The sequence below is a fragment of the Panthera tigris genome, chromosome B3, assembly GCF_018350195.1.
Source record: "Panthera tigris isolate Pti1 chromosome B3, P.tigris_Pti1_mat1.1, whole genome shotgun sequence".
NCBI lineage: Eukaryota > Metazoa > Chordata > Mammalia > Carnivora > Felidae > Panthera > Panthera tigris.
The window spans coordinates 131,809,220-131,827,534 of NC_056665.1; positions in this window are offsets into that span (position 1 = coordinate 131,809,220).

Below are 18,315 nucleotides of genomic sequence, written 5' to 3' on the forward strand. Positions count from 1 at the left end.
GCCCACAAAATATACTTATTGAGTCACTCTAGTCTTGACAAGTCCCTCCCTCACGGAGCTCCCATTCCATCACCACGGAAAGGTTTCTATCTATCATATCTATCACCTTGGAAAGGTTTTTTTTTTTAATTTGTTTATGTTTATTTATTTGAGAGAGAGAGAGAGACAGAGCATGACTGGGGGAGGGGCAGAGAGAGAGAGAGAGACAGACAGACAGATAGAATCTGAAGCAGGCTCCAGGCTCCAAGATGTCAGCACAGAGCCTGACTCGGGGCTGGAACTCACGAACCGCGAGGCCATGACCTGAGCCAGAGTCGGACACTTTACTGACTGAGCCCCCCAGGTGCCCCACCATGGAAAGATTTGAGGCAGGCACAGAACAGTGCTCTGTGCCATATCCCCTCTACCCACCTCCGTCTGCAGCCGTGGCTGGGATGCACAGCTCCCCACCTCCAGTGGCCTCTTATTTGAGGAATGAGGGAAGGAGAGGCCTTATCCCACAAGAAGATGAAGCCTGGAGGTGCCTGGGTGGCTCAGTCGGTTAAGTGTCTGATTTCTGCCCAGGTCATGATTTCACGGTCCGTGAGTGCGAGCCCCTCGTCGGGCTCTGGAGCCTGGAGCCTGCTTTCGATTCTGTGTCTCCCTCTCTCCTTGCCCCTCCCCACTCACACTCTGTCTCTCTCTCAAAAATAAAATAAAATAAACATTAAAAAATTAAAAAAAAAAAAAGAAGATGCAGGGAAGTTTGCCTCAAAGGATGGAGATGGGAGGTGGTGGGGAGATGTCAGGACTTTCACCCTTTAAGAGAAACACTTTCCACGTAATCCCTTTAGGACAGCCAATAGGAGTGAGTCCTACTAGTTTAGCAAGGCTTAAGAGGCCCCCTTGATGGGCTTTTCCTCCTTCTCTGGCCCCCACTCACGGCTGCTTCCCTCCTGCTTCCTGGATGACCTCCCAAATAAACTACCTTTCCTCACGTCTTTGTCTCAGGCTCTTCTTTAAGGAAACTCAAACTGGATTCTTACGCCCATTTTACAGATGTGGATGTGGAGGCAAATTGCTTTAAAGTCTCACAGCCATAAGCAGCAGAGCCAGGACTCACACCAGATTTGTCTGCCCCCAAAGCACACGGATTCTACATCTGTCTCCCACCACCAGATGCCTTGGTGCTGCCCCATTCCAACTGGAATTTACATCCATGGTCCTTTTCAAAGCAGCCCAGTCCATCGCTGGGCCATTCGATTGATCAGAAAGCTTTGAGTGATATTCAGCCCATATCTCCATCCATCCATCCATCCATGCATGCATTTATTCTTCATCAGCAAGCATGTATTTGTCAGGGTCGCGGGGCCAGGCACGGCGCTAGGAGGCACAGTGCTCTAAGGAGGCAGACCTGGTCCCTTTGCTCACAGAGCTTCCTGCCTATGACTGATGTGCACAGAGTGGTGCTTGCTGTGTGCTGAGGGAGCATGGAGTGAGCACCTCACCCAGCCACGCTGCCCTCTGCGGTATCCCCGAAAGGCGCTCCCTTGTCTACGCAGCAGCCCTGCAGGTGGTGGCTGCCGATTCCCATCCACGGAGATTTCTGCCCTTCATGTCCATCAGCCCAGCTCTGGATGGGCCTCGATAGCAGAATGGGGTCCACACCTCCGGTACAAGCCCACAAAAACCCAATGCAACGTGCGCTCCCTTGACAGGCAAGGAGACCCAGCTCTTGGCTGGGAGTGTGGAAACCATGGCCGAGTCTCCGAACCCGTCCCCAAGTTTAGTGCTTGGAAGACCCCACTCTCTGGATATGTCCTGCTGCTGAGCCATCCATGCCCCACTCCTCAGCTCTCTTTCCACCAAAAGAGTTGACAGCACAGGCCTCAGATGCCTGAATAGATCCTAGGGAAAACAATATCATATTCCATTTTCCCTCATGTTACGTACCTGAGGTATTCATTTACATGGCCAATTACTGGGTCTGTGGAGCCTGCCTTATTAAAAAAATAGGTCGTGACACTGCTAGACTTGTCTGCTTTCTTACATTTCAGAAGGTCCCAGGGCAAGGCAACACATTGTTCGGCAATTAGGCTGCTGCGGAGGCTGGAACGGCTCAAAAGCAGCCACAGAAGGGACTTATTTTCATATAACCTTCCCTGCAGCGTGAATGAGTGCTCAAAGTTTGATTTCCTTCCCTCTGATCTATAAAGTTTTCTTTTGGATTTTTCCTTTCCTTAGATAACATTTTGAGGAATGGGATTCTGCACACTCAACCCTGGAAGTCTTGGAAAGGCAAAGCTGAGGAGCGTGGGAAATGAAGCTACAATCTAGAACGATCTATCCATACAACACACCCTCCTTCCCCCCCCCCCCCCCCCCCCCCGCCAAGCCTTTAGTGATGATACCAAACCCACAGGCCCTATCTCTTCCACTGTGATAGGCAAGGGGTGGAAATCGACTGGAAATCTCAGAAAGTCCTATCCACCCATCCCTCTATCCATACATCTCTCTCTCTCCCCCTTCCATTTATTAATTTATTCAATAAATATTAAGCACCTATTACCTGTCAAGAACTGTGTTAGGGGCTATGCTAAGAACTTGAGACACTGAAGTAAATAAGAGCATCAGATCTCTTTTCATGGGGCTTATCGTCTAGCTGGGAATGGACATTATGCAGATAATTTTACAAATAACTAGTTACAATTATGATCAATGTCCCTAGGGAGAGTTTAAGGTGCTCTGTGAGCCTATAAGCACAAGGTCCTAACCAAGCCCCAAGGAGGTGAAGAGACACAGCGGGAGGGAGATGTTAACAAAGTAAAGAAGAGAAGGAGAGGGAGGGCGAGGGATTCAGGCAAAAAGGTCTACACAAGGGCCACTGGGCAGAGGTATTACTTCAAGGTGACACATGGAGGCCCATGTAGCTATGGGGTCAGAGCAAAGGGGAGGGGATGGTGGGAGTGAACCTCAGGGCGTGGGGTGGACCGAAGGTTCGGGGGGCAAGGGACAGATGCAGGGAGAACTGTTAGGAGGCCAGTGCATTGTCCAGGGATAGGTGACCATGGCCGGGACTGAAACGGGAGTGGTGGAGATGAAGAGAAGTGGAAAGTTCAAGGTGCATCTTGGAAGGGGGGCACTCGGACTCCCCAGTGCTCTGTGGCAGTTTGCAGGGGCCCCCGGATAGGGCACTGCTTCAGAGTTGAGCCAGACCCTCAGAGCAGCTCTCCGCCTTCCAATCCAAGGCTGCGTGAGGGTCTACAGGGTCAGAGGGAGATGATGTGGTTGCTTAACCTTCTCCCCTTCCTGCTTTCTGTGTTTCTCCTGAGACCGCGGTATGCATCCAGGACCCTGTTCTCTAGTTGCCTCTTATGGGTCAAGTAACTAAGGAGAGTATAAACTTAGGGTTTTTGGTACCTCTCCCCTCTCTTTCTCTGCACACCCATAGCACTTACCAGCCTACTGGGTACACAGTCAACATTCAAGTGTACTTGGGGATTGAGCCATCACTGTATAATAATCTCAAGACAAGTGAGAATCAGATGAATTCTCACCTCCACCCTGTTGTTATTCCACATCAGCCTTCAAGTCAGCTGAGACACTACACAAACTAAGGAAGAAGACAGGAACAATAAGTTCCCCGCACCCTAGAACAGGAAGTTGGAAAAACCACATCATCATAATTCATGATTGCAAGAATGACAAAAAAAAAAAAAAAGAAAGAAAAAGAAAAACAGCATCAAAAGATGAGGTGGCTTAGCTCTCTTGATAATTTTTTATGATTATAATTCATATTATTCTAATTCTTATACGCTCCCTTTTCTTCTTGTCTTGTTCGCATGTGTACCGTCAGTATTCTGTCCTGTGCTCCTGGCAGACATCACTAACGTCTGTACATAATATTAAACCTATTTGCCATCCCTATTCTTTTTTTTTTAAATTTTTTTTTCAACGTTTTTAATTTATTTTTGGGACAGAGAGAGACAGAGCATGAACGGGGGAGGGGCAGAGAGAGAGGGAGACACAGAATCGGAAACAGGCTCCAGGCTCCGAGCCATCAGCCCAGAGCCCGACGCGGGGCTCGAACTCACGGACCGCGAGATCGTGACCTGGCTGAAGTCGGACGCTTAACCCACTGCGCCACCCAGGCGCCCCATTAACTTCTTGATCAAAACAGTCAATCTGGAAAGATTCAAGGTAGGTAAGCCTCCTACTTATCCTAGATAACGGTTGTCAATTCTTCTTTCAAAGATTTCTATGGTTCTTGACACCCACGTCGTACTCCATTGCCCATCCTGCCTTGGCTTATCCTCAAAACAGATTTTCTTTCTCATATTTACCTGAACTCTCTTCTGCAGACGTTCCGGAGAATGATTCATGGAATTACGAGGACACAAGGAACTTGGGGTTCGGATCTTCTCGACCTTCCACAGCTAGTCTGCTGTTTGGGAATCGGCGCCCTGGGGGACCGCGGAACCCGACAGAAGCGTGCACACATGGTCACAACAACAGCAAATCAAACGACGGCGACTTTCAGAGTTTCTCAGTTCACCACAGTGAAGCTTCTGCACATATTAACAGTAAGACAGGCCTATTCTGCGGCTTCTCAAAGAGATCCAAGTATTTTGACTCCTTAGTCCTCACCTGCTCTCGGGAATAGAGATGCAAAGAGAGCCTCTTGCTCTGTAGCAGGCAGAGGAAGAGAGGAGAGTCGGAAGAAAGTGACCCAAGTTCCTGGGTCACGAACTGAATCGAAAATGCAAAGGTGGCTTCCTCTTACCTGCCCGGGGCCTCATGGAGTTGGACCCTCCTACCCCAATCCCCAGTCACCAGGAAACACTTGCACAGTCCCACTTGCCTGGTCTGGTCTCATCCAGACCCAACTTTGCACGGTGCCGGGCTCCTGTGTACACTAGGGGGCGCAAGGAAGCTGTTCTCCAGCTTGGCCCTAAGAAATTCTCACCGGCGCAGAAGAGACAAGATGATGACTACCAGGAGTCACTCTTTCACTTCGGAAAGTGCCGAGAGTGGAAGGGTGTCTTGGACTGGAGTCTAGAAAGGAGAACAACATCCTCATTAATTGCTTTAAGCTGTTTTCTGATTTTCTTTTCAGAGCAGACCTAGCTCCCGACAAGTGGGGATGAAGGGAAGGTTATGTAAGGCAGCAGACCTGCTCCTTAGCTGGGCTGGCAGCCTTTCAGCCGCCCGGGGTGAGTCAACACCTGGGAAATGGCATCCAAGGGCGGCTCTTTCAAGCTGGCTGGAACTTTCTACCATTACGCTGAGGCCACTGTTTGACCCATTCCCAGGCCAGGGAGGCAGGAGCCGATCACATCCCCCGGTCGTGCCTGTTCCTGGCACGAGACCATGGAAAGAAGCTGAGAGAGCTCTTTCCAAACTTTAGTGCTGGCGTTGGGGAAATGGGGCAGTACTTTCCATCCCAGCTTGGTTCACATAATAGTCTTCTGCTCCACTGGCCTACTTTTCGCTTGGAGTGGAAGGAAGCCAGCTTGGGGAAGCAGAGCCATCCTCCCTGCCCTGCTCTCCATGCACTCTTCCAGAACCTTCAACAGAGGCCTTGTTCTCCGGAGCTAGAGAACTGCGGATGGTGACCACAGCTTCCCAGTCTATCGAGGGGAAATGAGTTGAGGAAATCAGCACAGGGTTTTTATTGCCAAATATTTCTTTCCCTAGGAGGACAACACATTCAAACTGCCGAGTGGAGATTGGAGTTGGTCCAGCCATAAACCAACTTAATGAACACTAATAGAGAACTGCAATTATTGTTGACTTCAAAATGCAAACAAGAACTTTAGACACTGATCCCTATCAGCCGGTCAGGCCCGGCACAGATGCCAGGCTCTGTTTTTGCTGTTGCTTAGCAATGGAAAATGAAGTGTTCCTGTCTCTTATCACTGGAGGTAGAGGTAGGACAATGAGCCTTATTGGACTGAATAGGTATGAAATTAGTTTATTCTTTCGCGCTTGGAGAAGGCAATTGGCAGAAAGAGAGTCGCTTGGACAATGGGCAGTTCAGAGGTTGGGAGGTGGCCTTCCTTTCCTGTTATCTCGGTAAATCCTAACCGTCGTGGGTTTTCTCTACAGATAAGGCTTGAACTTTTGCCAGGAGTGTTCATCCAAAACTAGCATTAGAGAAAACAGCTACAAATATAGATCCGCAGACCAGAGTGGGAATGAAAGTAAGGAGAGTGAAATCTAGGGTGTGAAATTTAAGGGGGTGCCAAAAGAGTCAGTAATCAAGATAACTAATATTTTAATGCAATATTTTGTTTTAAGTCCAAATGAATGCAACAAGCAAGATTCACGGTGAAGAAAACATCAAAATTTTAAATTAAGACAGGATCAGTACCACTGATTGTTTTTCCCCTTTGGCCTCAGGTCCCAATATGGCGCAGCTCAGCACCGGCCTCACACACATTTCCAACATGGAGGATCCTTAGAGTTGATTTCTCCTGGAGAATATTTGTGCTGTGGGGTAGAGGGTCTTGGAGCTGGGCAGAAGGATTCTCCTGCCCCATGGGAAGAGGATCTTCCTGTAGTCCTTTAGCTGGCCTCTACCAAGACAGTGGGGAGGCATGGTCCTTGGGGAGACGGACATACCTATGCTCCCAGGGCAGTGACCCAGGATCCAGGATCTCTACTGCAAGTTGCTGAAAACAACAGGGACAGCCCTGGAGCTGGCAGTTTATGGTAAAATAATCTCCTCTTTTGTTGTTAGTATGAATAGTAATTTCTATATATTGAGAACCTTCAGGTTGAAACACAGAGAATTGCTAATATTCAACTTTTTTTATAAACCTCAAACACATACAGTGTAATCAAATACATGCAAGGATGCTGAGCCGAATAATGGACCCCAAAGATGTCCCCATCCTAATGCCTTGAACCTGTGCATGTTACCTTATATGGCAAAAGGGTCTTTGCAGATGTCATTAAGTAAAGGATTTTGAGATAGAGAGATAATCCTGGATTATCAGGGTGGGCCCAATTATTGACAAAGATCCTTCCATAGAAGGAGGCAACTTTGCTGCAATGAGAGTAGAGCACAATTTAAAGATGCTATTCTCCTGGCTTTGAAGATAAAGGAAGAGGCCACTGGCCAAAGATTGTCAGCAGCCTCTAAAAGGTGGGAGATGGGGTGCCTGGGTGGCTCAGTCCGTTGAACCTCTGACTCTTGATTTCAGTACACGTCATGATCCCAGGGTTGTGGGATCAAGCCCTATGTTGGGCTCCACGCTGAGACCCTGCTTAAGATTCTCTCTCCCTGCCCCTCTCCCCTTCTCTTAAATAAAAAATAAAAAACAAAGCAAAAAACCTTAAAAGGTGGAAGATGTAAGAAATAGATTCTCTCATGGAACCTCCAGAATGAACTCAACCCTGCTCACACCTTGACTTTAGTGAAGTAAAAGTGATTCCAGATTTCTGATCTCCAGAGCTGTAAGAGATTCAATTTGTGTTGTTTTAACCCACCAAGTCTGTGGTAATTTTTTACCACAGCAAGAGGAAATTAACAGACCAGGCATTATGTAAAGTACTTTACATGCATAAAGAAATACATAAAAATCCACCCTCAGTCTTCTCAAGGACTTGGGTATTCAAGTTATCTTCTCCCTGTTTTGTATCTTCAATTTCCTTTTCCTTAGTGAACCTTTTTCATTGACATAATACACATTCTGGTATCTGTCCTTAAAAAATAAAACAAAACAAAAACCCAACAATATTCACTTCTGATTTTAAAACAAAATCAATGAGCTATAAATAAAAAGCAATGTTTGCAACCCAATACAGAACATCCGCCAAAAGCCCACAGCAAACATCATATTTAAAGGTTAGAAGTGTCAAAAAAAGAATCATGGCTTTTATTCAATACTGTACTGAAGGTGCTGGTGAGTGAAATAAAACAAGAAAAAGAAATACAAGATACAAGGTTTAGAATCAAAGAAACAAAACAGACATTCATTGAAGGTGATATAATTATTTTCATAGGGAACTCCCTGAAATTCTACAAACAAGTAGATTTAATAAGCAGGTTTAAAAAGGTTGAGAGATAAAGGAACAATATTCAAAAGCAATTGATTTTCTATACATTAACAACAAAGAGAAAATATAATATTAAGGATATAATTTCCAACTGCAACGTAGATAGGTAAGTAGGGGAAGGCAGAGAGAGAGGCCTAGAAGCAGCCTAACAAAAGGTGTATGTGTCTTTAATGAAAAAAATACATAAACTTTTATTGAAAGGTATAAATAAATGGTCTATAAACTCAATGAAATTTCAGTCAACAACCCAATGGGCCTTCTCATGGAACATGTCAAGCTGCTTCTAAAATTTACATAGAAAAGCAAAAGACTAAGGGAAGCCAACACACAGGTAGGGGGACTTGCCTTAACAGATGTCAGACTTTAAAGTTATAGTAGCTAGGGGCGCCTGGGTGGCTCAGTCAGTTAAGCTCCGACTTTGGTTCAGGTCACGATCTCATGGTTGGTGAGTTCGAACCCCACATCTGGCACTGTGCTGACAGCTCAGAGCCTGAAGCCTGCTTCAGATTCTGCGCCTTCCTCTTTCTCTGTCCCTCCCCCACCCGTGCTCTCTCTGTCTCTCAAAAGTTGAATAAATATTAAAAAACATAAAATAAAGTTATAGTAACTAAGATACTTGTAGCTTACACAGATAATTAACTACATAAGCAGAGTAGAATAAAGCTTCCAGAAACAGATGGACCATTAAAAAGAACCATGATTTAAGCCAGGACATACATTATAGATCAAAGGGGAAGGAATAGATTAATCAATAAAAGAGAAAAAAGGAAATGTGATATACCATATAAAGGGAAAAACCTCTGATTGATAAAAGACAAAAACAGAAGGATAAAACATTAACATTTTTATAAAATTCAGGGGTTCATTACTTAGGTCCCACAGACCCCCCAGTGGGTCAGGGAATAGAATTCAATAGGTTTGTGAACACAGATGGGAAAAAAATTGATATTTATTTTCACAAATCTCGAGCTAAAACTCAGAGATCCAATCATGAACATACACACCACACCACAGCACTCTCACCTGTACCTGTGATTTTGCCACTAATAAGAAAACATATTTTCATATCATATGATACCTGCTGTAGGTATCACAAAATATTATTTATGTTCATCAGTACACGGAACTTTACAGCAGCTATTAGATTTTCTGCTAAATCTAGTTATTGAATACATTTAAAAGAAACACACTTATATGTCATAATTTTTAGTATTTTGATAACTACATTTCAGTATCATTGGTTTTCTTTGTAATCCAATGAGTTTCATTTCATACATTTGAATTTTTTAATGTTTATTTATTTTTGAGAGAGAAAGAGAGAGAGAGACAGAGTGCAAGCAGGGGAGGGCAGAGAGAGGAGACACAGAATCTGAAGCAGGCTCCAGGCTCTGAACTGTCAGCACAGAGCTCGAGGCGGGGCTCAAACCTACCAACCATGAGATGGTGACCTGAGCCTATGTCAGACACTTAACTGACTGAGCCACCCAGGCACCCCTCATTTCACACATTTAAAAACATGCCAAAGGGTCCACAGCATAAAAAAATGGCTAAAAGCCCATGTTATAGAAGTTATATCTGCATGACCTCAGTGTAAAGAAGGATTTCTTAAACAAAAATGCAAGCCATAAAGGAAAAGAGTGATAAATTTGACTAGAGTAGAATTATAAAATTTTCCCATCTGAGTCTACTATAAAGAAACTGAAAGATATTCCACAAACTGGGAGAAGATATCCAGCTCACCTATTTAGCAAAGGATTGGTATCCAGAATATCTAAAGTTTCCTACAAAGCAATACATAAAAGAGAAACAATTCATTTTTTTTTAATGTCTATTTATTTTTGAGACAGAGAGAGACAGAGCATGAGCAGGGAAGGGGCAGAGAGAGAGGGAGACACAGAATCCGAAACAGGCTCCAGGCTCTGAGCTGTCAGCACAGAGCCCGACGCGGGGCTCGAACCCACGGACCATGAGATCATGACCTGAGCCGAAGTCGGACGCTTGACCGACTGAGCCACCCAGGTGCCCCACAATTCATTTTTTTAATGAACAACAAAATAAAAGATTTTTCACAGAAGAGAACACAGTGGCTGACAAACATCGGAAAAGATGTTCCTCCTCAATAAGCAGGAAATGCTAATTTAAAACAAGGAGCTACCATTTCATACCCACACTGACCCAAGTGAATATGAAAAAGTATTTAGCAATGCCACGCGTTGGCAAAGATGTGGAGCCAAGGCAACATTTACGAGCCGCTAGTGGGAAGATAAATTGGTTCAACAACTTTGGGAAAACACTCTGGCATTACGTTTCAAGTGAAAGATGCCCATACCCTATGATCCACTGGTTCCACTCCCAGAGAAATGTCCTGGAAAGACTTACACTCAGACACCAGGAATCACATTCAACCCAAATTACCACCAGCGGGAAAATGGGTACATACCCGGGAAGGCATGGCTGTCGTTCCATCGACACGTATGAATCTCAGCAACCTGACGTTGAGCAAAGAAAGCAAATGCCTAGAGAAGGCAGACGGTGTGACTTCACTTATAGAAAGATCAAAAAATAAGCAAAATGGGCAGCGTATTTTTCACGTGTACATGGAAATGTGTAAAATTAGGAACGAAGACAAGGAATCATAAGTACAGTTTTGGGGAGAGTGTGCCCTTCACCCCACCGCACAGAGGCAGGAGGCAGGGCCTTCGATCTGTAGGAGGAGCCTGCAGGGGGCGCCAAGGGGCGGTGGGGGGGGGGCGTGATTGTCAGCCTTCCTTGCTTTCAGTGAGCCAGCTCATTATTAAAAACAAAAATTCAAACACTGAAAACAAAACTCAGAAAATAGCACTTCCCTTTGGCATGAAAGCACTCTGAATTAATGGAAAAGTTTGTCCTATTCTTGGATAGGAAAAGTTAATATTATAAAAAATGTCACTGGTCCCTCCCTTAGTTTATATATTTAATGGGTCCTCGTTAAAACTATCAAAAGCTGGTACCGCACCTTTCAGTTCCCAGAGGCTTTTTCCTTCATTCAACGCAGAGCAGGCCCACCTGGTTCTTCTTCCCATCTTCCTGCCCACCTTTCACCACAGTTGCAACTTCCTTGTATAAATCTCCTCTTCTCACTAGACTGTATCATACTGGGAGGCGGGAACTGTGTGTATTTTGTTTAACCTGTGTATCAGCTCGTATAATTAACACCTGGCATATTAAAGCTGTTTAATACATATTTGTTAAGTAAATGATTCCTTTCATCCAATCCCCTAAAAATCTGAAAAAAAGGTGGGTTTTGTTTTCTCTGTGGATGAATCAGGTGAGGCATCAGTTCAGCATCTTGGGAAAGCTGTCAGTCCCAGGCAAACTGATTAAAACTAGTTGCTAGGTTTTGTTTTGAAGTTCATTTATTTTTGAGAGAGACAGAGACAGTGAGAGTAGGGGAGGGGCAGAGAGAGAGGAGAGAGGGAGAATCCCAAGCAGGCTCTACAATGCCAGCATAGAGCCGGAGGTAGGGCTTGAACCCATGAAACCGCGAGATCATGACCTGGGCCGAAAGCAAGGGTCAGATGCTTACCCGACTGAGCCTCCCAGGCACCCCATTCTAGTTGCTAGTCTCATTTAGCTGGTAAACAGACCAGCAATAAACAGAGGGAGACCATTCAAATAATCTCAATTTAGAGACGAAGTTGCTGGATTCTTTTCCCGGAGCTACTCCAAGAAATTATCCCAAACTCGTGACATAAAGCGAGGGAAATTCCTTCTCTCACAGTTTGGGAGGCTGGAAGTTGAAATCAAAGTGTAGGCAGGGCCCTGCTCCCTCTGAAGGCTCTCGGGGAGAATCCTTCCTGCCTTCCCCAGGTTCTGGTGACTGCTGGTGATCCTTCTTGTTCCTTGGCTGATAGCGGTCTCCCTCCAATCTCTGCCTCCGTGGTCACCTGGCCTTCTTCCCTGCTCGTCTCCATGTCTGGATTTCCCTCCACTTTCACTTGTAAAGACACTAGTCATTGGACTTAGGGCCCATCACAATCCAGGATGACCTCATCTGTAAAGACCCTCATCTGAGGGTTTGGGCGGCCATGAATTGAGGCGGACATGATTCACCTCACTACAGATACTCAGGTGGGAAAAGTAGCTTTCCAAGGTCAAGGAGCCAGAAGAGGGACCGGGGTTCCAGCCCAGGTCGGCTCTGCCTCCGCTCGCGTGCGATCACCACCCTGTACTGCCTCTCAGTCGGCTCCATTTGTGGAATTGAATCAGAGTTTTATTACCTTCAAGTTGCTGTGCACAAGCATCCTAACCGCACTTCAGGAACCAGGGCCCTGGAAATCTCATTTCTGCTGGCCCAGGCCCTCCAGGGAGCAGTGTGTTTTCAACACTCCCTCCCAGATCCTTGGGACCGGCCTTCCGAAGGCCCACCCACTGGTTTGGAGGTCTTTCCAGGTCGCTTTCTCCGGTCACTTTCCCCAGTTACACTTCCAGGGCCTGCTGTCAATCTGAAAGCCCCGAATGTGAACAACCGCTTACTGTCACTGTTTAGTAAAGTTAGAAACATGGTCTCGAGGCTCAGTTACAAACTACTGAAAACAAACACACACAAAAATATCCCACAAGACACCCAACCGACCCCCTCCCGCTTCTTCTTTCTGGTCAACTCATTACTGCTTCACATTTACTTAGAAACCCGAGTCCTGTTTGCTTTCTGGATTGTTCTGGGCACTTTGCCTGTCAACGTATTCCTTCCTCTAAGTGGAATTCTAAACAACCCAACAGAGCTTCCCTCTCTTCCTTTGGGTAACAACTCACCATGTAACAAGTCTCCCTGAGATCTGATATCACCAGGGAAAAAAATTCTTAGTTGAATGGTTTCCCTCTGTGTATCGCTAGGTTGTTTACCGGCTAAACAAAACCAACAGCTAGTTTTGATCAGTGCGCTGCCCATTCTCTAAATGAACCACGTCCCAGTGCCCACCACCAGCCTCTGTCTCTTCAGCCTCCCACGTGATGGCACCAGGCTCGTTACATATGGATCCGCGTTTCTGTCTGCTCGCCTCAACTAGAATGTCGGCTTCATGAGAGCAGGGCTGTTTTGGTCTGCCTTGTTCCCCCTGTGTCCCTGGTGTTTTAGGGTAGCAGCTGGCATGGACCAAGTGCTTGGCAAATATTTGCATAGACAAATGATCTCAAATTTTAATATAAACAATGAAATGCAATATGTAGATTTCTGTCTCTTTATCTAGTCTCCCAAGAAAGGCAAAGAATGCGCTTTTGCTTTTTGTTGTTGTCGTGGTTGTGGTTGTTGTTTTGTCCTCCAGGTGTTTGGGGGAGGGGAGTGTGGAGTCACTCAGCCGAGGCAGAAATTTTGGCCATCAGTATTTACATCAAAGCTTCTTAACTTTGGGGGGATGTGAACCTTTCAGAGCCCGACGCAAATGATAAAAGCTCCTCTTCAGAAATATGTGCACATTTGGAGCATTTGGCCTATGACTGAGGGGGTGGTGTGGGACCCTGAGTGTCCCCCCGCCCTCGTCTGCCTGCCCCCTGGCTCAAATGTGCCTGCACCATGGCAATTGTTTGTCGAAGGTATGAATAATGTAGGTTATCTGTTCTCAGCAATATACCAAATGTATTCGTTTCCTGGGGCTGTGACGAATTGCTACAAATCTGGTGGCTTAAAACACAGAAATTTATTCTCTGCAATTCTGCAGGGGTTGCAGGGGGGAGTCCAAAATCAGTACCACTGGGCTGAAGTCAAGCACCCAGAAGGATGTGCTCCCTCCGGAGGTCCTGGGGACTCCATTCTTTGCCTCTTCTAGCTTCTGGGGGTCCTCGCCATTCCTTGGCTTGTGGCCACATCACCCCAATTCTGCTTCCTTGGTCACAGGGCCTTCCTGTCTGTGGTAGTCAATTCCCCCTCTGCCTGCCTCTTATTAAACTATGTTAAACTATGTGTTACAGCATTTAGGGTTCACTCTGGAAATGTAGGGTGACAATCTCCCCATCTCAAAATCCTTAGTGATCACTTCTGCAAAGTCCCTTTTTTTTTTTTAACCATATAAGGTAATGAGTACAGGCTCCAGGGATTCTTACCTGATATTCATTCCTGTTATCCGTCAAGGGCACCATTATTCAGCCTACTTCACCAAATAAAGAATGAGGCATAAATGAAAACACACCACACACACACACACACACACACACACACACACACAGAGCTATCTGGGGATTTTCACTGTGTTTTGAATCTGGGTGTGACTACATTTCCAGCATTCACGGTATGTAAAACAAGGAGGCCAGAGTGTGAGAGACTGACTCCATCCCAGTCAGCCCAGCCCAGGCTTCTTCCCACCCACCTCTCTCTCCCCTGGGCTTTGTTTAAAAGTCACAGGAGGAATTTCAGGTTGCCTAGGGACCAAACATAAATAAGAGGGAGCAGGCAGAGTTGGGTAAGTGGCTCTATAACCGAGTATGTCCACTCCTGTCAACAGGGGGGTGAAAGCCAGTTTGTCCCAATGCACTGATGCCCAGTTCCATTGCAGGCTAACAGTATCGAACGGGTTCCCCACCTTCCCAGTGCCCCTAAGGCAGCACCGAAAATAATCTCCCCGCAGTCCACTTTGCAGTTGTTTAAGAGGAGAAATAGGATTTAGAGCCATAGCTCTCAGGCAGTAAAGTACCAGGAGCCTGAGCAAGACTGATCTGGACTGTGCAGCGAACCTTTTGTGCCAAGGGCGGCTGGAACCCCATCAGGTGTTCTCTCCTACTGGCATGCTAATTACAATCACCGAGAGAGCATCCTCAGTCCAGAAAGTCACAAGTCTTTCTCCCTCCTTGGCAAGCTAATGCAGCCTGATATTTGCCTGAAGTCCGCCTACTCTGTTAAATAAATGTATTATGTCATTTTATCCAGCATTTATGACAACTGCCATATATCCCGGGTTCCTCCAAGCAATGAAGCGGGTAACTTTGGGTTCTCTTCTGGCATACACACAACGAAGTCTTCCAGAAGGCTCGCTGGCTCGAGGCACTGTGCCTGGCACCAATATTTGACAAACAAGAAACAGACCCTGCCCTCAAGGATCTCTTGGCCGGGAGTGGGAAGGCCGGTGTATGGCGTGTGACTTTTTCAGATGCTTAGAAATCCAGTTACGGCCTCAAAGCCGAGGGCAACAGGCAATAACCACTCTGGATCCTAGAGAGAGCTGTCCCCACAGGAGTTACTGAAATGAGGCTGAGACTGTCCTATTGTTGTCAATCCCACTGCTCTCCTCCAGCTTATGTAAAACAACAGCAGACATTTGAAGGAAGGGTCATGGAAACAATGGGATGTGGTAGAATATTGCTTCCCCAAAGATGCCGTGTACTAATCCCCAAAACCTGTGTACATGTTACCTTACTTGGCAATAAATAAATAAATAAATAAATGCACTTGGTGCCTGGCAGGACTGATTAAGGTTGGAGACCATGGCGTGTGGAGATTATCCCGGATCTTTCAGTGGGGGTTGGGGGCAAATCTAATCGCCTTGCCTGGCTGTTGTCAGAGAGGCACATGTGGCCCTGGGGGAAAGGTCAGGGAGATACAATGTTGCTGGCTTCAAGGATAGATGAGCAGCTGTGTCCTTAGCCGAGAAACATGGAGGCCTCTAGAAGCTGGAAAAGGCAAGGGTGTAGACTCTCCCCTCAAGCTCCAGGAGGACAGCGGCTCTGCCGACACCAGATGTTAGCACAGTGTCACCGTGTCAGGCTCCTACCCTTCAGAAACTGTGAGAGAATACATATGTGTTGTTCTAAGCCACTAGGTTTTTGTAATTTATTATACTATAGCCGCAATAGAAACAAATATGGGGCATTTGTAGGAGAAAAGAGCACTTTCAATCTGGGGGGAACCCCCAAGAGAACAGCTCCTAGAGACTAAGGGGGGCTTTGTGAAGGGAGTTGAGCCCTTACCCCTCAACTAGAGGCACTTGCCAAGCTGCAGAGACTTGAACACCTGTCTCACAGAGGCCACTGGCACGAGGAAGATAGTTCCTCGGAAAATGCGATGTGTCCCCAGGAGTCTGGATGACACAAACATGGAATTGGGGTATTTCCCTCCTGGCTGTAGGACACTGAAGGCAGGAGGCTGGCCCCAGCTTCCCATAAGGAAAGAGAGAAGAGAGAAGGCCACAGTGGAAGCAGGGCCCAGAGAGCTCCACGGAAGGACCTTCCCAAGGGCTCCTGCCAGGTCAAGGGCCCTCATTCTAAATATCCAGTGAGTGCCGGGGAGGTGAGCATAAGAAATGCAGGGGCTTGTTGGAGATCAGAGGGAGCGTGGACCAACCACATCGTTGAGGAAGTCTCTAAGGCATTCACAAATGCCTTAGTGTGAGGGAGGGCCTGCTGTGCACATCTCAAGAGCACCAGCCCTGTCCTTCAAGTGATCTCCCCCTTCTCACCTCTGGAGGAATCAGCAGGAGGCAGGGAAGGAGTAGCAGAACGATCTGGAAGGTTGAGCCCAGCCCTGTTCCTGTCCCCACTGCATCCTCTAACCACTGGCCTGAGCTGGGATGGGAGCCCCATGGAACAGGATGTGAGATTGAAGTTTTGATCCATGCTGGAATGGCCTCTACAGTACCCCCAAAAGAACTGCTGTCACAGCTGCAAGTGACTGAAAAGCTGTGGGGCAGGGAGAGGCCACAGACTATGGTGGATGGCAGTGGGGGGAGAGAGCAAAGCTGTTTCCTCTTATGTACACTGAGCTCAACCTGTTGGATAACCTGGTTTTGCTGCAATGTAATACAGTGGGCATCATAATGGAGGTATCTTGACTTCTAAAGGAGACCAGGCAGAGAGTTACATAGACTTCACTGCTCTCAGTATATTAAAAAGAAAAGAAAATGCCAAAAAGTTATAAAATCTGTGAGATGTTTCAAATATTGCATCCATCAAACATACAGTACAATGTGATTGTGTCTGTCATTGCATAATCACAGCTTATTATTTAAAAGTAACCATCAATGTATAGCACTATTGGCCAGTGTGGTTGGGTAATGAGACATGGTTAGAGGCACATGATGAATCTTCTTCCTTTTCAATGCAATCAGGCTATTATCCTGTGAATGTATGTGTGTACATATGCATCTTTTTGAAGACAGCGTCAAAAGTCCGAATTTGAGATTATTCCTGAACATGTGGTCCAGTTCAAACGACCTTCCTGCCCCCCTGTGCCATCACCACCCCCCCCCCTTTCAGGATTGGCCCTAGGAGGGATAGGGGGTTAAGGAGAATGTTCCCAAACTAAAAACACCTAAACTGGGTCTTGAGAACTCAGGATGCCTTCTAAAGACATCTAAATTGGGTTTTGAGCTCAGGTGAGGAAGGCTGTTCTGAGACAAAGGTCAGCCCTGCAAAGACGCAGAAGCTTGGGTGTTTGAGAGCAGCTGGCATGTTGGTGGTGCCTTGGAGGGCAGCCAGGGCCAGAATGAAGCAGTGAAGGGATCTTGATGGTAAAGGGCCTTGACCATTGAGCTAGGGACTTGGACTTGTTCCTGGGGACCAGAGGAAGCCCAGAAAGACTTGAAAGCTGGAAAGGGGCAGGATCAGATCTGTTGTAGAAGGTGACTCTGAGAGTGAGCCTCACCCCACAGCCTGGAGAGGAGCAGCCAGTTAAGAAAGGCGAATCCTTCCCTCATATGTGAAATTTAAGATACAAAACAGATGAACATAGGGGAAGGGAAGCAAAAGTAATATAAAAACCGAGAGGGGGACAAAACATAAGAGACCCTTAACTATAGAGAACTGAGGGGTGCTGTAAGGGTTGTGGGGTGGGGGATGGGCTAAATGGGCAAGGGGCATTAAGGAAGACACTTGTTGGGATGGGCACTGGGTATTATGCGTAGGGGATAAATCACTGGATTCTACTCCTGAAATCATTATTGCACAATATGCTAACTAACTTGGATGTAAATTAAAAAAAAAAAAAGGCAGAATCAGTCAGGGCATAATGGTTACATTCTGCTTAGAGATAAGAAGGGCCACGTGTGACCGTAAGCTCCCATTTAGAAGCCCGAGAAACACCAGTGACCATGACCTGGACTAAGAATCAAGATGGGGCAGATGATAAGTTTGACTGTAGATGTTTTACATGTTTCTATCCGGTGTGAGTGACCTTGCAGAGAACGCCCATTGAAGAGGTCCCATGCCCTAGTCCCTTCTTGTGTCTTGAGGTTCTACAGCTTGGGAGCCAGTAGAAGGTCAGTCATTTTCTTCTCCACTTAGTCCCGGTGTGAGGGTGGGGGTAGATGT